At 37.8% G+C, this 9,729-nt stretch overlaps 1 pseudogene; it reads left to right on the top strand.

Moving 5' to 3' along the window:
- The first annotated feature begins 1,701 nt into the window (after nt 1-1,701).
- LOC107549077 (allantoicase-like) lies at nt 1,702-5,205 on the top strand (annotated as a pseudogene).
- Nucleotides 5,206-9,729: the final 4,524 nt, after the last annotated feature.

The following is a 9,729-nucleotide window of genomic DNA, read 5'->3' as shown; positions in this document are numbered from 1 at the left end:
TTCTTTTACAAAGTCATTGAGTGACGTCTCACTTTTTATGTGGTCATATATTTGAGTAAGGTGCTAGTTCATAAATGTATTGCAGCAGAAAAAGACATGTTCTGAAAAGGTATGAGGCCATAGCAATCCTTTACTCGTTTGTGCAGCAGATTAAGTGTGAAAACAGAATGCAAGTTAGAGAAGGTCCATTGTGAAAGGTGGCCCATGTTTTGACCCCGTCATTATAGAGTCCACAATGATGAGTAAACTATCGTTTATAGTGTTCAAACTAATTTCTGTTCTGATCATGACTCCCAGAAGATATGGTTTAAGACGTGATATAAACCAGGCCATCTAGTAGCCAAGATTGTGGCTATATTAAGACCATATTAATTGCCAGAAATCATATGCAGATAGTGTGTTGGTCTATACCCTGTATTAGCTTTAGAATTAAAATTAATGTTATGTAGGTTAATCAAAAAAAAAAAAAAGTTAAAACATTTAATCAGCAAATTAACTCCGAGATTGTGTTTTTCTCTTAACAGTGCAGCGGGTCAGTAAAAACGGCCTTATTTTATAGAACTGATTCATGACGTCAATTTGTTGGGTTCCGTGCAATAGGTTTAGTAAACGATATTCTTTGTTTAACATTACATGAAACGATACTTAAATGTAGATTTTAAAGCACTGTTGATTTAAGGTATACAACTGTTGCCGGATTGGTCTACTACTCCTTGTGGTAGTTTTAGTTCAGATTTAGCAACTTTTAAAATGTTTCAGAATCTGTTCGATACAAAATCGATAATTATACTGCATAATTGAGCACGGTCACTTATAGATGTTTTTCGTGTGATGGTAAAGAAATAGCCCACTCGATGTATAATAAAATAGATCAATTGTTAGCATGCAAAAATAAGCGTGTGTGTTATATGGCAAAGAATATTGTGCTAGGCCAGTTATTGTTTAACAGAGGGCGCTGTTTTTCCATAGACTCGCTGACGTTGGGAAAAGAATGAAGTTCATGGTAGTAATGCACAATGAATGTCTATGTAGTAATGTAGCATTAGTCAGATTCTTGTCACAAATTCAAAATAGAAACCAGATTTAGCAACTTTTAAAATGTTTCAGAATCTGTTCGATACAAAATCGATAATTATACTGCATAATTGAGCACGGTCACTTATAGATGTTTTTCGTGTGATGGTAAAGAAATAGCCCACTCAATGTATAATAAAATAGATCAATTGTTAGCATGCAAAAATAAGCGTGTGTGTTATATGGCAGAGAATATTGTGCTAGGCCAGTTATTGTTTAACAGAGGGCGCTGTTTTTCCATAGACTCGCTGACGTTGGGAAAAGAATGAAGTTCATGGTAGTAATGCACAATGAATGTCTATGTAGTAATGTAGCATTAGTCAGATTCTTGTCACAAATTCAAAATAGAAACTGTGTAGGCTACATTTCCGTTAACTGTTACTGCAGACGTCCCACGATTATGTTTTGAGATTACACTCTGCTTTCATAATATTCAACGTGACGGATGTTGATCAAGACTGGACTTCGCTCCGTTTAAGAGTTTGTTTTTGAGAAGGCAGTTAAATATTATAGTCGACCTATTATATCGCGGAGCTAGAGATTCTCTACAATTTTCTGTGTGGATTCTTGTAATATTAAACAGCTAAATTTAAGTGGCATAACATTTAAAATCTAGTCGCAACAAACATGGCAAATCGACCAGTGCAGGAGACCACACTTCCTACAGTTCAACAACCTCGCATGCGAAACAGCTGGAGGAAAGGTGAAAAATGGAGCATTTAAAATAATATCATCACTTTATACGTATTCTAATATTCATAGATTGCGTTTGCTCACTGAAATTGATTAACAAACCACTAACATTGTCATTAAAGGTGATTTTTGCCACGGATGAGGAAAATGGATGGATGGATGGGAAACCAGGAGGAAAAGAATGCCAGGTATTTAGTCTATCTGCACAAATCAAAGCGAATTCACTGTAAAACTGGGAAATGGGGCGCTGTGTTTCTCATTTCTCTCTAACGAGCTCTAGTTCCATTGAGCCTGGATGAATTAGAGCAGAATAGCTGCAGGCTACTTCCTTCTCTCATCCATCCAGTCTCTGAAGATCTGTGAAATGAAGGCATGAGAGAAAGATGTACTGCAATACTGAGATGCTTCCTCATCTGATCAGGCTTTCAGGGCATGTTTTGTAATCTCAAAGAGTGCTCTGTCTGTACTTAGAACAGATTTCGGTGATCTCATGAAAGATGCATGTGTCTCTCATCTTGTGTTAAAGGTCACAACTGGTGCATCATTCAGTTAGGAGTTCCAGGAATTATTCATGGCTTTGATGTGGACACATCTTTCTTCACGGGGAACTATGCACCATACACCTCCATTCAAGCTGCGTGTCTTGGTGGCTGCAGCCTTTAAGAACCAAAGTATAAGGTTACCTTCATTATATCTAATTTATGTCACATTTAAATCAGATCAGATGCCGTCATTCACTCTTGAAGGAGATCGTACAGGCATTGCAGCTTCCCCAAGCCAGTTCGAAGCTGTAGAACAGGTGTAAACCATCCTCCAGTGCACTAGATATTTTTTATATGCATAATCTCTAGTCTGTGTTTCTGAGGGAACTCATTCTGAATTTATGTTGAACAGCTTAACTCAGACAGCTGGGAGGAGCTTGTCCCGATGACAAAGCTGAAGCCGGGGTACTCTGAATCATGCCACAACTACCTGAATGTCACCTACCCACACAGAGTTACCCATATCCGCCTTAATATATATCCAGGTAATACACCATGAATCATTCAGTGCAATTAAAAAAAAAAGACAAAACAGAGATTGTGATCATTCAATAATAAAAAAAAAATGGCCTGGGGAGAGATGCTACAGCAGAGCAGCATCTTAGAGATCCATTTGTTTAGTAAAATGAAAATAAATGAAGGGTTGTAAAATGATAATAAAATATTAACATTTTATTTATATACCACCTAAACACTGGTACTATATGTATTTCACTTTTTTATGTGGTATTTTATTTACCTATTTTTCTTAGCGGATGATTTCTTGCCTAAGGTGCTTACAAGAATCTTTTGATAAATTGTTGAAACAATTGTAGCTTTGACTGAAAGCTGAAGTGTGTGATTTCTGTGCCACTAGCCACCAAACCTTTCCTGCCACTGGTTGGTCAGACAGTTAGTCCTGGCCTACACCAACACTATAGAGTGCAACACACCCTTTCAGTGGCCTTGGTTCCGGACGAATTTTTCACATAGGAATAAAAAAATAAAGTCTTGTTAAAGTGTCATAAGCCATGAAGCAAACCAGTAAGCTGTGATGTGAATCACAGCATTACAAACTTTGATTTGAAGTAAAAAAGTAAAGAAATGTTTTTTTTTATTTAAAGATGATTTCTGTTTAGATTATTTGATATATATATATATATACACACACACACAAACACATATATAATCAATATATAATCAACCTACTGTTACCTACCTAGTTGCCTCAGCATGTTAAAATAAGTGTTTTAACCTAGAAACAATGGAAAAAAGTGTTTTAACATTAAAAAATGACACCTTAGCTTTAAATATTTTATTGATGTTTGGCAGATGGTGGCATTGCGAGGCTGAAAGTTTATGGCATTGGGAAGAAGGACTGGTCCACTGTGTCTAGTCAAGACCTAGTGGATATTGTTGCCCTGGTCAATGTATGCGTAGGCTACAGCGACGCCCACTTTGGTCACCCATGCAATATGATGGTGAGAGATTGTTTGGACTGACAAGTTGAAAAACATCTTAGAAAGGCACTATGGCTCTTTTTTTTTCAGTTGTGCCAAGAGAAGCATCTAAAATGTAGACCACTTTTACAGACTTTTTCAATCAGGCATATCATAAAAACTCTGTCTGGACTGTTTCCTAGACTTCATTTTTAATAACTTCCTGAGAGAATACTACACATCGCTTCCCAACAAATAAGTTATGATCTATTTAATGACTCTTTGGAGAAGATTATGGAATAAGATGAGAGATTTCGAGATTTAGATCAGTACTTCGTGATTGTCTGAATGTGTGTTTCACTGTAGGTATAGGGAGGGCTGACAACATGGGTGATGGGTGGGAGACAGCCAGACGCCTGGATCGGCCTTAAGTTTTAAAGGTAAAAGCATTCTTTTCATTTTAGGAAACATCACAAATATCAGTTATATTCTACACTGATCCCATATATTGGCTTTCAGGTGGATGAGAAAGGGATATTACAGGTGCCAGGTTTTGAGTGGGCTATTCTCAGACTAGGACATCCTGGCATCATAAGCAAAATTGAGTTAGACACCAACCATTTTAAAGGTACAAAAAGTATTGAATATTTATTAGCATTTTTTGTCTAAATGTTTTACATTTAAAACAACAGTATCTGTATGGAAGCCTGATTCTGTCTCAGAGTAGCAAATAAAAAAATAGCTGTCAGATAAAGTTTAAAAAAGTCACACAAAATTACACCGTGAGATATATAGTCACATTGTGAGACATATGATACTGTTTAAAAGTTTAGGGTCGGCAAGATTTATTCAGCATAAGAGACTTTTTAATCAACCATTTTCCTTAGGAAATTTCCCAGACTCCTGCCAGATTGAGGCCTGCTGTTTGACCCCGGATGAGGAGAACAACTTGATTCGTAACCAGTGGTGTTCTGACAAACCCCCCAAGTGGAGAATTCTTCTTCCTCCTCAAAAAGTATGACTTGCCCATCCGATAATTTCATTTGACTTCATTTTCAACTTTATTCCTTTTTGTTCTATGTAAATGTGATCACAATCTTCCTCATCTAGCTCAAGGCACACCACAGGCATTTGTTTTCTGGGGAGTCTGTGGTGCAGTGTGGGCCTGTGACTCATGTGCGTCTGGTCATAGTTCCCGACGGAGGGGTCAGCAGACTCAGACTCTGGGGTCGACCGGTGTCGAACAACATGACTCGCCCTCAGCAAATCTCCAAACTGTAATGCCATCATGTACTTTCAACACACAGTTACAGAAGAATGAAGGTCATCTGTTGTGATTTAAAATATTAACTCAATAATGTTAATAACAACACTGAAGACTGAGAACATACTATATACAAATCAATACCTAATAGCCTTAGCTGTGGTACAGTATACAAATGAATTACTGTCAAGGCCAATGTTTCAGAAAACAACAATAAAATACTCTCAAAATAGCTAATAAAATGAAGCTTCACTCATTTTGTTTGCATTGTATGTTGCCAAGTCTGACATTTTAGATATAAAAATAGTTTTGAAAATGCATATTATACATATAATACATATTGTATCTGTCTATCAGTGTTAATATGAATGTTTGCCTGGATCAACTGAAATTTTTTTTAAACAGTAATGTGAGCAGATGCAGACAGTAAGACAATCTCAACGTGATGGACAAAATAAAAGACACTCCACAGACTGTACAGTCGCATTGAAAATAACTTTTCTAAACGATCATGACTAAAAATTATGTTATCGACAGGATAATATTTTCACAACTACCATTTTCATACACATTTGGAAGGTTCTGCTGGCATGCATCATAGAAACCCCTCTGAAAAATATAATTGTAATAATATAATAATAATTATTGTCGTTTTTATATATATATATATATATATATATATATATACACTGCCTTGCGAAAGTATTCATACCCCTTCATTTATTTCACGATTTGTTATGTTGCAGCCTTATGTTAAACTGCTTTAAATTACTTTTTTTCCACATCAATCTACACTCCATACACCATACTGACAAAGCAAAAACAGAACTGTCACAACTTTGTCAATTTATAAAAAATAAAAAAAAACTGAAGTACATTGCATTAACTCATTACTTAGATGAAGCACCTTAACAGCCTCAAGCCTTTTTGGGTATGATGCGACAAGCTTTGCACATACGCATTTGGCAATTATCTGTCATTCTTCTCCTCACCTCTTCACCTCTCTAGCTCTGTCAGGTTGGATGGAGGCAGACGCACATTTTCAGGTTTCTCCAGAAATATTTGATTGAGTTCAATCCCAGGCTGTTGCAGGGCCATTCAAGGACATTCACAGAGTTGTCTATAAGCCACTCTTGCTGTGTGCTTAGGGTTATTGTCCTGTTGGAAAGTGAACCTTCTGCCCAGTCTGAGGTTCTGAATGCTCTGGACTAGGTTTTCATTAAGGCCATCTCAATATTTTGGTGCATTGAGCTTTTCTTCTACTTTGACGAGTCCCTCAGTCCCTGTCGCTGAAAAACAGCCCCACAGCATGAGGCTCCAACCAGCACTCTTTACTTTTTGGATGGTACTCTGCAGGTGATGAGCAGAGCTGGTTTCCTTCAAAGATTATGCTTGGAATTGAGATTCATCAAACCAGAGAATCTTAACTCATTACTTAGATGAAGCACCTTAACAGCCTCAAGCCTTTTTGGGTATGATGCGACAAGCTTTGCACATACGCATTTGGCAATTATCTGTCATTCTTCTCCTCACCTCTTCACCTCTCTAGCTCTGTCAGGTTGGATGGAGGCAGACGCACATTTTCAGGTTTCTCCAGAAATATTTGATTGAGTTCAATCCCAGGCTGTTGCAGGGCCATTCAAGGACATTCACAGAGTTGTCTATAAGCCACTCTTGCTGTGTGCTTAGGGTTATTGTCCTGTTGGAAAGTGAACCTTCTGCCCAGTCTGAGGTTCTGAATGCTCTGGACTAGGTTTTCATTAAGGCCATCTCAATATTTTGGTGCATTGAGCTTTTCTTCTACTTTGACGAGTCCCTCAGTCCCTGTCGCTGAAAAACAGCCCCACAGCATGAGGCTCCAACCAGCACTCTTTACTTTTTGGATGGTACTCTGCAGGTGATGAGCAGAGCTGGTTTCCTTCAAAGATTATGCTTGGAATTGAGATTCATCAAACCAGAGAATCTTGTTTCTCACAGTCTAAGGGTCCTTTAGGTGCTCTTTTGCAAATTCCAAGTGGGTTTTTGTGTCTTCACTGAGGAGAAGATTGAGTCTGGCTACAACGACATAAAGGCCAGATCGGTGGAGTGTTGCAGTGAGTTTTGTCCTTCTGTAGGTTTCTCCTATCTCTACATATGATCATGGAGCTCAACTAGAGTGACCATCAGCTTCTTGGTCACTAGTCTAGACAAGGCCAGTTGAGTTCTAGTTGTTTCAAATGTCTTCCATTATGGATAATGAAGGCTACATGATTCTGTGAACCTTCAAATAAGCAACATTTTTTTATGAACTCTTCTCCAGATGTGTGGCTTGATGCAAACCTGTTTCTGAGCTCTACAGGCAGGTCTTTTGACCTCAGGGCTTGGTTTTTGGTCTGATATGCACTTTCAGCTGTTAGACCTTTTATTTAGATGTGTGTGTGCCATTCCAAATCATACCCATTCAATTTAATTTGCCACAGGTTAACTTCACTTGAAGTGTAGTAACATCCACAAGCAATATGAATGCTCCTGAGCTAAATTTCAACAGTCCCAGATAAGGGTATGAATACTTATGCAATGGGACCATTTAAGTTTTTTATTTAATAAATTTGCTTTGCCATTATGGCGAATGGAGTGTAGAATGATGTGGTGAAAATGTAATTTAAATCAATTTAACATAAGGCAGCAACATAACAAAACATAAAAAAACGAAGGCAAGGCACTGTGTGTGTATATATACAGTGGGTACGGAAAGTATTCAGACCCCCTTAAATTTTTCACTCTTTGTTATATTGCAGCCATTTGCCAACCAGATGTGTGGCTTGATGCAAACCTGTTTCTGAGCTCTACAGGCAGGTCTTTTGACCTCAGGGCTTGGTTTTTGGTCTGATATGCACTTTCAGCTGTTAGACCTTTTATTTAGATGTGTGTGTGCCATTCCAAATCATACCCATTCAATTTAATTTGCCACAGGTTAACTTCACTTGAAGTGTAGTAACATCCACAAGCAATATGAATGCTCCTGAATATATATATATACACTGCCTTGCGAAAGTATTCATACCCCTTCATTTATTTCACGATTTGTTATGTTGCAGCCTTATGTTAAACTGCTTTAAATTACTTTTTTTCCACATCAATCTACACTCCATACACCATACTGACAAAGCAAAAACAGAACTGTCACAACTTTGTCAATTTATAAAAAATAAAAAAAAACTGAAGTACATTGCATTAACTCATTACTTAGATGAAGCACCTTAACAGCCTCAAGCCTTTTTGGGTATGATGCGACAAGCTTTGCACATACGCATTTGGCAATTATCTGTCATTCTTCTCCTCACCTCTTCACCTCTCTAGCTCTGTCAGGTTGGATGGAGGCAGACGCACATTTTCAGGTTTCTCCAGAAATATTTGATTGAGTTCAATCCCAGGCTGTTGCAGGGCCATTCAAGGACATTCACAGAGTTGTCTATAAGCCACTCTTGCTGTGTGCTTAGGGTTATTGTCCTGTTGGAAAGTGAACCTTCTGCCCAGTCTGAGGTTCTGAATGCTCTGGACTAGGTTTTCATTAAGGCCATCTCAATATTTTGGTGCATTGAGCTTTTCTTCTACTTTGACGAGTCCCTCAGTCCCTGTCGCTGAAAAACAGCCCCACAGCATGAGGCTCCAACCAGCACTCTTTACTTTTTGGATGGTACTCTGCAGGTGATGAGCAGAGCTGGTTTCCTTCAAAGATTATGCTTGGAATTGAGATTCATCAAACCAGAGAATCTTGTTTCTCACAGTCTAAGGGTCCTTTAGGTGCTCTTTTGCAAATTCCAAGTGGGTTTTTGTGTCTTCACTGAGGAGAAGATTGAGTCTGGCTACAACGACATAAAGGCCAGATCGGTGGAGTGTTGCAGTGAGTTTTGTCCTTCTGTAGGTTTCTCCTATCTCTACATATGATCATGGAGCTCAACTAGAGTGACCATCAGCTTCTTGGTCACTAGTCTAGACAAGGCCAGTTGAGTTCTAGTTGTTTCAAATGTCTTCCATTATGGATAATGAAGGCTACATGATTCTGTGAACCTTCAAATAAGCAACATTTTTTTATGAACTCTTCTCCAGATGTGTGGCTTGATGCAAACCTGTTTCTGAGCTCTACAGGCAGGTCTTTTGACCTCAGGGCTTGGTTTTTGGTCTGATATGCACTTTCAGCTGTTAGACCTTTTATTTAGATGTGTGTGTGCCATTCCAAATCATACCCATTCAATTTAATTTGCCACAGGTTAACTTCACTTGAAGTGTAGTAACATCCACAAGCAATATGAATGCTCCTGAGCTAAATTTCAACAGTCCCAGATAAGGGTATGAATACTTATGCAATGGGACCATTTAAGTTTTTTATTTAATAAATTTGCTTTGCCATTATGGCGAATGGAGTGTAGAATGATGTGGTGAAAATGTAATTTAAATCAATTTAACATAAGGCAGCAACATAACAAAACATAAAAAAACGAAGATATGGGGTGCTGTGTGTACATTAATGAGGAAAAAAAATAACTTAAATGATTTTAGCAAATGGCTGCAATATAACAAAGAGTGAAAAATTTAAGGGGGTCTGAATACTTTCCGTACCCACTGTATATATATATATATATATTTATAATCTTTAATGCTGTAAACTTTCAACTAAAGGGTTATATTATAAAAGGAACAATGGTGTATAGTTAGATTAAAAATATCATGCCTGCTGTGTGTCCCACTTTGATGGGCA

This window comes from Sinocyclocheilus grahami, unplaced genomic scaffold, assembly GCF_001515645.1.
Source record: "Sinocyclocheilus grahami isolate Dianchi unplaced genomic scaffold, SAMN03320097.WGS_v1.1 scaffold362.1, whole genome shotgun sequence".
Taxonomy (NCBI): domain Eukaryota; kingdom Metazoa; phylum Chordata; class Actinopteri; order Cypriniformes; family Cyprinidae; genus Sinocyclocheilus; species Sinocyclocheilus grahami.
The sequence above is the reverse complement of the archived record's forward strand: the minus strand, read 5'-3'. Positions and strand labels throughout refer to the sequence as shown.